A 10000-nucleotide genomic window follows, 5' to 3' on the forward strand; every position below is an offset into this window, starting at 1 on the left:
AGGTGCAGAGAGAACGCAGAGGATTGAAATGTTCAGGGAAAGGGTCTCACGCAGGAGCTCTAGACCAAAGGCACATTACTATGATTTATTAAAGTGCTTCATGCATGCAAAAGGAAACGTCCCTGGGTGGGCTTGAACCACCAACCTTTCGGTTAACAGCCGAACGCGCTAACCGATTGCGCCACAAAGACTAGTGACAAAAGCACATCTCCTGAGACTCAACATATATCTTTATGTGTGCGCGCCTGCCTTGAGCTTGTGTTATATAAGGCGTCTTTATCCTACGCAGCATTTGCCATAAGCTTAGTGTCTTGTCACTGTTGGGTGTTATGATGCGCAGACTACTATCTTATGGTGTTAGGGCCAGTATTACAACCAGTCCCAGTGTATGAGATACATGTATGACTTTTCTGTGGCCTTCTTAGCGTAGCTATCTGCTCCTCTGGTGGTGTTCTACCAGCCTGTCAGGCGTGTGTCTTGCCCATCCAATCTTCACTGTGGCATGTTAGACTTGTCTTCTCTGTGAGCGGAGTCTCCTTCCCAGAGCAGGTGCTTTCTCTGAACTCTTGCTTTGTAAGACTGCTGGGCAAGGCCCTCCCTAGCCCCTCACTCAGATAGATACATTTACCTGCAGAGCTCAGCTTTGGAGAAAGAGAGGGGGCAGAGAGCGCAAAGGGGAAGGCCCAAGGTGCACACCTTATTTTACATAAAAGCTCGGGCTCTTGGGAGGACAGGGACATGAGGGTTCTCAGGGAAAGCCATCACATTAGTATTGATGGCTGGGCCTTGAAACACAACAATCCCGGAATGGCCAGGCACAAAATGCCTGTGCAATAGGCCTGACCATAGGCTTCTGGAGGTCTTGCTCTCCAGAGGCCCCAGTGGTCTGTGCCCGACCAGGGCTGTAGGCCGCGTTGGGAGCGCGTTAGGGACGCATAAAGGGACGCAGGGCGCAGAACTCTGCCCGTTTCACCCCAGCATTTCGGGGAGGACAGGGAATTTGGCAAAGACAGTGGGAAGGATTTTTAAGGAGGAGAGTTCAGTGACATGATCTGAAACACAATAGTGCTGGTGATCTGGAGGCTGCCTTCTATGAGCCACTTCTGTCGGGAGCAGCCTGCCATCATGCCCTGATAACCACAACACTAGTCCCAAGCCAGTGACCTCAGCAAATGCAAAAACATTCATACTTATAGTCTCCTGCATCTGATTCTTGCCATCATGTGAAACGTTGGCATTCCAATGTCTGTTGCACACACTTTGTTCATAGGTGTGCAATTTGAGTGCGTGCGCCTCATCACTGTCTTGGACAGAGCTCTGTCTCTAAGCTACACATGTGAAGCATTGGTGGTTCAGTGGTAGAATTCTCGCCTGCCACGCGGGAGGCCCGGGTTCGATTCCCGGCCAATGCAAGGCTGTGTTCTTTTGACTTTGCTTTCTAAATCAAATATGGGAACTCAGTGGGGCATAAAATGGGAAACAGTGACCCCGACGTGATTTGAACACGCAACCTTCTGATCTGGAGTCAGACGCGCAACCGTTGCGCCACGAGGTCCTTGCTTTTGGAGTCACATCAGCAAATGTTGTGAGCCTTTTCATTTTTGCCCACCTCCTTATGTGCCTAGGGTTGTATTACAAGGTTTGGCTTTTTGTTTTCCATCCTATTGATGAAATTGAGTGCAGGTGTGTTAGACCTGGCACCTTGGCGTGAGTTTCCCTTCCACTTTTTGATGGTGTGCCTCGATTGTTTTGCTGGTGTTGTCCGCTCAGGGCACTGCGCCACGGCTAATCCGTGCCGCAGTGCAAGTGCTCCCTAGGTAAAGTGTACCTGTAATTGATGTCCATGATTGGTTTATTGGATTCACTGTCAGTCCCCAGTAAAGTGCACCAGGGGTGCCAGGGCTTGTGAATGCCAATGCTGCTGGTGGGCTTGCAGCGCTGGTTGCGCCACCCACGGAAGCGGCCTTGTAAAGTGTGTCTAGGGTCTGCCACCGCAGACCCTGTGCGCGGTCCGGGACCGTCGCGCTGACTGCGCAAGTGCCCCCACTTGCCAGTCCCTAAACCTTCCCTTACCTACATATTAGCCACCCCTCTGGTAGGCCCGAGGGCAGGGTGCATTGTAGGCATAAGGTAAGACATGCCCTGGTGTGTGTGGCATGTCTTAGTAGTGAATTACAGCCCTTTCCGTTCTTCACTATTGAAGGCTACCTGCTCTCCATAGGCCAGAATGGGCTGCTGGGATCACGCCAACGCTGTGATCCCAGTGGACTCAGAGAGCATGGTAGAGTGTCAAGTTTGGTATGCCTGAACTCAGAATAATAAAATACTTCTTGTAGTCAAGTTTATTTTAATATCCTGGGTTTGTAAATACTACTTTTAGAAAGTTAGTATTTACTGACCTGACCATCTCAGTCCGCCTCTGCTGTGTGTGTGTGTGTTCTGCCTAGCAACAGTAAGGAGCAGGGTGGGGGAATCCCCAGAGACAGGTTGGCTGCCAGGTGGTGGGTAGAGAGATTACCCCTGGATGGGTGGGAGGAGTACACCTTGACTCTTGAATAGACCTGTGCTCTGCCACCACAAAGCCGGCGCCACCCCCTGTGGGGCGGCTGATGTCTCTGCCCTGCTGCTGAAAGGAAAGAGCAGAGTCACCATAACAAAGTGCTCCAGAACTGGACTGAGCCAGGCCTAGGCCCCCTGGCGCTAAAGAACAAAAGAATCATGGTATAAAAGTAGGAGCCTGGCTCCTAAGAAATCAGAATCCTGTTTACCACAAAGAACCTCTGCCCGACTAGAAGGAGAAGAAGACGCTGGAGGAGCTGGCCTGCTGCTTGCCTTGCTGAGAAAGGAGAGGAAGAGACTTACTGAGAAGACTTTGCTACTTTGTGCTTGAACATTCTCCAAGGGCTTGATCTGAGCTTGCCCCCTGAACTGAACCCCAGGAACAGTGGGTTCTCTGTGCTTTTGCTCGTCCTCCAATTCGAGCCGTGTGTGCATCCCGCTGGAAAGAGACTGCGCCCCTCATCGTCCCTCCTAGGGCCGTGACACTCAGAAGCTCGCCTGCCTCAAACCCGTGAGAGCCCCGCTCCGTCCCGAGCCGCTCTCTGTCCCCGGGCCAGGCCGCCTGCATCCCTGTCACCGCCTGCTACTGGAGCGCGCTGACCGCGCTATCACCCCTCCCGCCGGAAGCCGTCCGACGACTGTGATCTACGCCGGGTCATCCAGCTGCACTGACCGTGCCCTGCGACCCCGCTTCGCTATCCCCGGACATCTCAGGCCGCGCCGCCCCCGCTGTGGAGACCCTCCGGCACCGCCGTGCTAAAGGGTCGCTGGCCGCGCCTGCCTACGTGCCCACACCTGCTGATTGAGGACCCAAGAACACTTCCCAAGCTGAGAGTCGCACCGACCTGTGCCGACTCTCCACATCACGAAAGAAGTTCCAGTATCGGGCTCGGGGCCCGCAACGCCTTATTTCCCCCGTTCGCAGGAACCGATCTCTGTGAGTACTGGAACTACAAGTAAAGAGACTACAAAGTATCCATTTGAAACTACGAACCCAGAACATTTGCCTGCTGTATAACCTGGCGGCCTAGCGAAAACGTTATTGGTCTTGTGATAAGTCTGCTGAGATATATATACCTTATTTTTACATAAAGAATCGTATTTTGATATATATCCAAGTCTGGTGTCCGTTTCTGGGGGGATTGATGTATTTACTGTGTGTACGATTGTAAGTGCTTAACCAACAACGCCTGAGGAATCGCCTTGGCTGCTCACGCCACGCACCTAGAGGGTGAGCAAGGGTCATTCGCGAGGGGTTATCCTGCGCCCTGACGTGGAGGAGAGGGTTCCTGCTTGACACAAGGGCAACCTTGCGCCAACCAGAGATCCCCGACTCTAACATTGTTGGCAGCGGCTGGGATTTCGGACTTGCACTTGTAATTTGCATACAGTGAGTTATTAATCACCAGATAGTGAGAGCAGACCAAGTAACGCAGCCACAGGTTTTCATTTGTTGAACTTTGTCGAGACATCTGCCATTACTGCAACCATGCCTGGCTCACTCTCTGCTGGAAGAGCGCTCTCTGTGATTTCTGGAATAGATGAGGTGGATTGGGAGAGACTGGAAGGCTACTCGATGGAGCAATTGAAAGGCTACAGTGTAAAATTCCGAGTCCCCCATGCTGGATTCAAGAGGAGGGTCCAGTACGCCAAGGCGTTGAGAGCCTGGAAGGAGTCACGAGACCCACGGAATGCGGGGGACATCGTTCCACCCGACAACCTTGAGGAGCCCAGCAGAGTCCGGTCGCCAGAGGAGCTGGCAGACAGGGCAGCCGACAGGGCGCATGCAATGGAGATGGCAAAGTTGGCAGGACAAATGGAAATGGAAAAGCAGAAGTTGGCCCTGGAGGCACAACAACGCCAAATGGATCATGATATAAGATTGAAGGAGTTGGAGCTGAAGGCGAAAAGTTTGGACACCGCTCCTTCTGGTGGCAGCACTCCACCAGCGCAGGTAGAGTCTAAGGTGTACATCCCCAAAGATGTAGTAAAGGAGTATTTCAGAAAGGATGACATAGGGCAGTGGTTTAGGGCCTACAAGGTGGCCATGTCCTCACACCGGGTCCCTGAGAAAGACTGGGGAGCGGGGTTGTGGGGAAGGTTCCTTGCTGAAGGGCGTGACACACTGTTAGATTTACCCTTAGATCTCCAAACCTCATACCCCCATATGAAGGAAGCTTTAATGACCAGGTATGGGTTAACTCCTGAGCTATATAGACAGAGGTTCAGGGAGACCAAGAAGATCCCTGAGAGTACGTATGTGGAATATGTGACCTTTTTCTGCAGAGCGCTGGATGGTTGGGTGAAGGGTAGCAAAGTGAATGATTATCAAGGGCTGCTTGATTTAATTGCATGGGAGCACTTGTCCAGTCAATGTTTTCCTGAGCTACGCCAGCACCTGATAGATAGCAAGCTGTCCAACCCGAGGAAGCTTGCTGAGGAGGCGGACCGCTGGCTCAGCACCAGGGTCCACAAGGGTCAAGTGGGAGACTCCGCCAAAGGTGGGCAGGGTCCCCAGCAGAAGAGTGGGGGGGACAGGGGTAAACAGAAAGGGTTCCAAAAAGGCCCCCAAAGTAATCCCCAAGGGAACCAGCAGAAGGGTTCTCAGCCTCCCCCACCCCCGCAGCAGAACGGGGCCCCGACAGGTAGACCTGTTCCAAAGGGGCCCTTCAATTGTTATAGGTGTGGTGACCCGGGTCACATTGCCTCTGATCCTAAGTGTCGCCTGTTTGGTAAGACCGCACCCACTGGTGCTCCACCCCGGCAGGTAGCTAGTGTTAACTTTGGGGAGGAGGTAGCAGTCCAGGAGGGTGGGGGTCCCGGGCAGATGACCCTAGTCTCGCTAGGAGACAGTGAGATGGTCCCTGTAACCTACCTGCCCTCTAACACTAAGAAATATGGGCAAGTAGTGACCATCAATGGAAAGAAGGTTGAGGCTCTTAGAGATACAGGAGCCAGCGTGACCTCGGTGAGGCAACACCTGGTGTCTCAAGAGCAGATTGTACCCAATGCCTACTGTAGGGTTGTCAATGCTGACAACGTAGAGAGTCGTTGTCCAATGGCTCAAGTTCCCTTTGAGTGGGGGGAGGTCTCTGGTACTCTACAAGTCGCTGTGAGAACTGACATGCCTGTAGATTGTCTGCTAGGGAACGACCTGGAGAGCTCCCCTTGGGAAAAGGTGGAGAAGACCACGCATCTGAGGATGGTGGGTCTACCCGACTGGGCGTGCGTGACCACCCGGTCCATGGCAGCCAGTAGGGGTGTTGAGAGGGTCCTGGAGCCTGAGGGAGAGGTCCAGGAACCGGCCTTAGGGAGAAGGCGCAGGAGGCGCGGGAAACCGGCCCCCGAAGTTCCCACGGCCCAGGAAGAAGTAGACCCTGAGGGGGATGCTCTGGAGCCTACCGGGGAACAGATTGCCGAACTGGGAGACTTGCCTGAGCTGACCCATTGGCAGCAAGAAGGAGGTCCCTCCAGGGAGGAATTCTGCAGGGAGCAGAAAGAATGCCCTTCTCTCGTGGGTATGCGGCAACAGGCTGCGGACCAGGCCAATGGTGTTCAGGCCAAAACACACTACGTGTACTGGGAGAGTGACCTCCTGTATTCCGAGCCTAAGGCTGCTGAACCTGGGTCAGCCCGTGTGCTGGTGGTACCCCAGAAGTTCAGAACCTTCCTACTGGGGCTGGCTCATGATGTGCCGTTAGCAGGACATTTGGGGATGGACAAGACCTATGACAGGCTTGTCACCCACTTTTACTGGCCCCAAATGCATAAGAATTCAGATTCCTACTGCAGAACCTGTCAGACTTGCCAGGCAAGTGGTAAGAGCGGAGGGAAGCACAAGGCTCCTCTGCAACCTTTCCCTGTGGTCGGTACGCCATTCCAACGAGTGGGTATTGATATTGTGGGGCCTCTGGACCCCAAGACAGCCCTGGGCAACAGGTTCATCCTGGTCTTGGTGGACCATGCCACCCGGTACCCTGAAGCCATCCCTCTGAGGACAGTGACGGCCCCCGTGGTGGGACGGGCACTGATGGGAATTTTCTCCCGAGTGGGATTCCCTCTAGAGGTGGTGAGTGACAGGGGGACCAATTTCATATCCACATATATGAAATCCCTGTGGAAGGAGTGTGGGGTAACATACAAGTTCACCACTCCTTACCATCCCCAAGGAAATGGGTTGGTTGAGAGATTCAACCGAACCCTCAAAGGCATGATCATGGGCCTGGACGGTCCAATGAGGCGTAAGTGGGACGTCCTCTTGCCATGCCTGCTCTTCGCTTACCGAGAGGTGCCACAGAAGTCTCTAGGATTCAGCCCCTTTGAGCTTCTGTATGGTCACCCGGTAAGAGGACCTCTGAGTTTGGTAAAGGAAGGCTGGGAGCAATCTCCCAGGAAACCTCCCCAGAATGTATATAGTTACATGCTGGCCTTCCGAAACCAGACTCGGCGTTTCAGGCAACTTGCTGAGGCAAATCTGGAAGCCAGCCAGGAGGAGATGAAGCGGTGGTACGACCGGAATGCCACTCTGGTAGAGCTTCAACCTGGACAAAAGGTGTGGGTCTTGGCCCCAGTGGAGCCGTGTGCACTTCAGGATAAGTGGACAGGTCCATTTGAGGTTGTGGAGCGCAAAAGTCCTATCACCTACTTGGTGGACATGCAGACTCCCAGGAACCCTTTGAGGGTCCTACATGTTAACCGCCTTAAGCCCCACTTAGAGAGGACCGAAGTGGGCATGCTGCTGGCCACTGATGATGGAATGGAAGAGGAGACCGAGCCTCTTCCTGACCTCTTAGTGGCCTCTGAGAAAGATGGGTCAGTGGATGGAGTTAACCTCTCACCCACCCTGACGCCCGAACAACAGGAAGACTGCCGCCACTTGCTGGGACAGTTTTCCGACCGATTCTCCCTGGTTCCTGGTGTCACAGATTGGTGCGTCCATGATGTGGACACAGGAGACAGCTTACCTGTGAAGCACAAGGCTTACAGGGTAACTGACAGGGTCAGAGCTTGCATTAGGGAGGAGGTCTCCAAAATGCTTGCGCTAGGGGTGGTTGAGTCCTCCAGCAGTCCTTGGTCCAGCCCCGTGGTCTTGGTCCCAAAGGCTGCTGCGCCGGGAGCCACACCTGAACTCCGGTTCTGTGTGGACTACAGAGGACTCAATTCAGTCACGAAGACTGACGCGCACCCCATCCCCAGAGCTGATGAGCTCATTGATCGGCTGGGGGCTGCCCGGTTCCTCAGCACGTTTGATTTAACGTCTGGGTACTGGCAGATCGCCTTGACCGATGGGGCCAAAGAGAGGTCCGCATTCTCTACACCAGATGGGCACTTCCAGTTCCGAGTCATGCCATTTGGGATGAAGAATGCCCCTGCCACCTTTCAGAGGTTGGTCAACCAGGTACTGGTTGGGCTGGATGCGTTCAGTGCCGCCTACCTGGATGACATCGCAGTGTTCAGTGCCACCTGGCCTGAACACCTGCGCCACCTCTGGGAAGTGTTGATGGCGCTGCGCCGAGCAGGCCTCACGATCAAGGCAAGCAAGTGCCAGATCGGGCAGGGTTCCGTGGTGTACTTGGGACACCAAGTGGGGAGTGGCAAGGTGGCACCCTTGCAACCCAAAATCGAGACCATCCTGGCTTGGGAACCCCCCAAGACGCAGACCGCAGTGAGGGCCTTCCTGGGGCTCACTGGGTACTACAGGAGGTTTGTCAAGGGCTATGGAACGATCGTTGCCCCCTTGACAGAGCTGACTTCGAAGAAGCAGCCCAGGAACGTGATTTGGACTGACACCTGTCAGAAAGCTTTCGACACCCTGAAGACTGCCATGTGCACGGCGCCCGTGCTCTTGGCCCCCGACTTCTCCAAGGAATTCCTAGTCCAGACAGACGCTTCAGAGCATGGTGTAGGGGCTGTTCTTTCACAGATGACGGAGGAGGGCTGGGACCAACCCGTAGCCTTCATCAGTAGGAGGTTACTTCCACGGGAAAGTAGGTGGAGTGCAATTGAGCGAGAAGCATTTGCTGTGGTCTGGGCGCTGAAGAAGCTAAGACCCTACTTGTTTGGGTCTCACTTCCGGGTTCAGACGGACCACAGGCCCCTCAGATGGTTGATGCAAATGAGGGGTGAAAACCCGAAGCTGTTGAGGTGGTCCATCTCCCTACAGGGTATGGACTTTACGGTGGAACACCGTCCTGGTACAGATCACGCCAACGCTGACGGTCTGTCCAGGTATTTCCGCCTTAGTGACGAGGAACCCCCTGGGCAAGGGTAGTTCTCCCCACATTTCAGCTGGAGGGGACACGTGTTAGACCTGGCACCTTGGCGTGAGTTTCCCTTCCACTTTTTGATGGTGTGCCTCGATTGTTTTGCTGGTGTTGTCCGCTCAGGGCACTGCGCCACGGCTAATCCGTGCCGCAGTGCAAGTGCTCCCTAGGTAAAGTGTACCTGTAATTGATGTCCATGATTGGTTTATTGGATTCACTGTCAGTCCCCAGTAAAGTGCACCAGGGGTGCCAGGGCTTGTGAATGCCAATGCTGCTGGTGGGCTTGCAGCGCTGGTTGCGCCACCCACGGAAGCGGCCTTGTAAAGTGTGTCTAGGGTCTGCCACCGCAGACCCTGTGCGCGGTCCGGGACCGTCGCGCTGACTGCGCAAGTGCCCCCACTTGCCAGTCCCTAAACCTTCCCTTACCTACATATTAGCCACCCCTCTGGTAGGCCCGAGGGCAGGGTGCATTGTAGGCATAAGGTAAGACATGCCCTGGTGTGTGTGGCATGTCTTAGTAGTGAATTACAGCCCTTTCCGTTCTTCACTATTGAAGGCTACCTGCTCTCCATAGGCCAGAATGGGCTGCTGGGATCACGCCAACGCTGTGACCCCAGTGGACTCAGAGAGCATGGTAGAGTGTCAAGTTTGGTATGCCTGAACTCAGAATAATAAAATACTTCTTGTAGTCAAGTTTATTTTAATATCCTGGGTTTGTAAATACTACTTTTAGAAAGTTAGTATTTACTGACCTGACCATCTCAGTCCGCCTCTGCTGTGTGTGTGTGTGTTCTGCCTAGCAACAGTAAGGAGCAGGGTGGGGGAATCCCCAGAGACAGGTTGGCTGCCAGGTGGTGGGTAGAGAGATTACCCCTGGATGGGTGGGAGGAGTACACCTTGACTCTTGAATAGACCTGTGCTCTGCCACCACAAAGCCGGCGCCACCCCCTGTGGGGCGGCTGATGTCTCTGCCCTGCTGCTGAAAGGAAAGAGCAGAGTCACCATAACAAAGTGCTCCAGAACTGGACTGAGCCAGGCCTAGGCCCCCTGGCGCTAAAGAACAAAAGAATCATGGTATAAAAGTAGGAGCCTGGCTCCTAAGAAATCAGAATCCTGTTTACCACAAAGAACCTCTGCCCGACTAGAAGGAGAAGAAGACGCTGGAGGAGCTGGCCTGC

General features: G+C 54.0%; 3 non-coding genes across 3 annotated transcripts; 1 reads left to right on the forward strand and 2 right to left on the reverse strand.

The window, feature by feature from the left end:
- Window positions 1–117: 117 nt before the first annotated feature.
- Window positions 118–191, reverse strand: TRNAN-GUU (transfer RNA asparagine (anticodon GUU)). The gene has a single exon. It is a non-coding gene; the product is annotated as a tRNA-Asn (tRNA).
- Window positions 192–1341: 1150 nt separating this feature from the next.
- Window positions 1342–1412, forward strand: TRNAG-GCC (transfer RNA glycine (anticodon GCC)). The gene has a single exon. It is a non-coding gene; the product is annotated as a tRNA-Gly (tRNA).
- Window positions 1413–1483: 71 nt separating this feature from the next.
- On the reverse strand, window positions 1484–1555 carry TRNAW-CCA (transfer RNA tryptophan (anticodon CCA)). Its single transcript has one exon. It is a non-coding gene; the product is annotated as a tRNA-Trp (tRNA).
- Window positions 1556–10000: the final 8445 nt, after the last annotated feature.

This window comes from Triturus cristatus, chromosome 4_2 (genome assembly GCF_964204655.1).
Source record: "Triturus cristatus chromosome 4_2, aTriCri1.1, whole genome shotgun sequence".
NCBI classification, from domain to species: domain Eukaryota; kingdom Metazoa; phylum Chordata; class Amphibia; order Caudata; family Salamandridae; genus Triturus; species Triturus cristatus.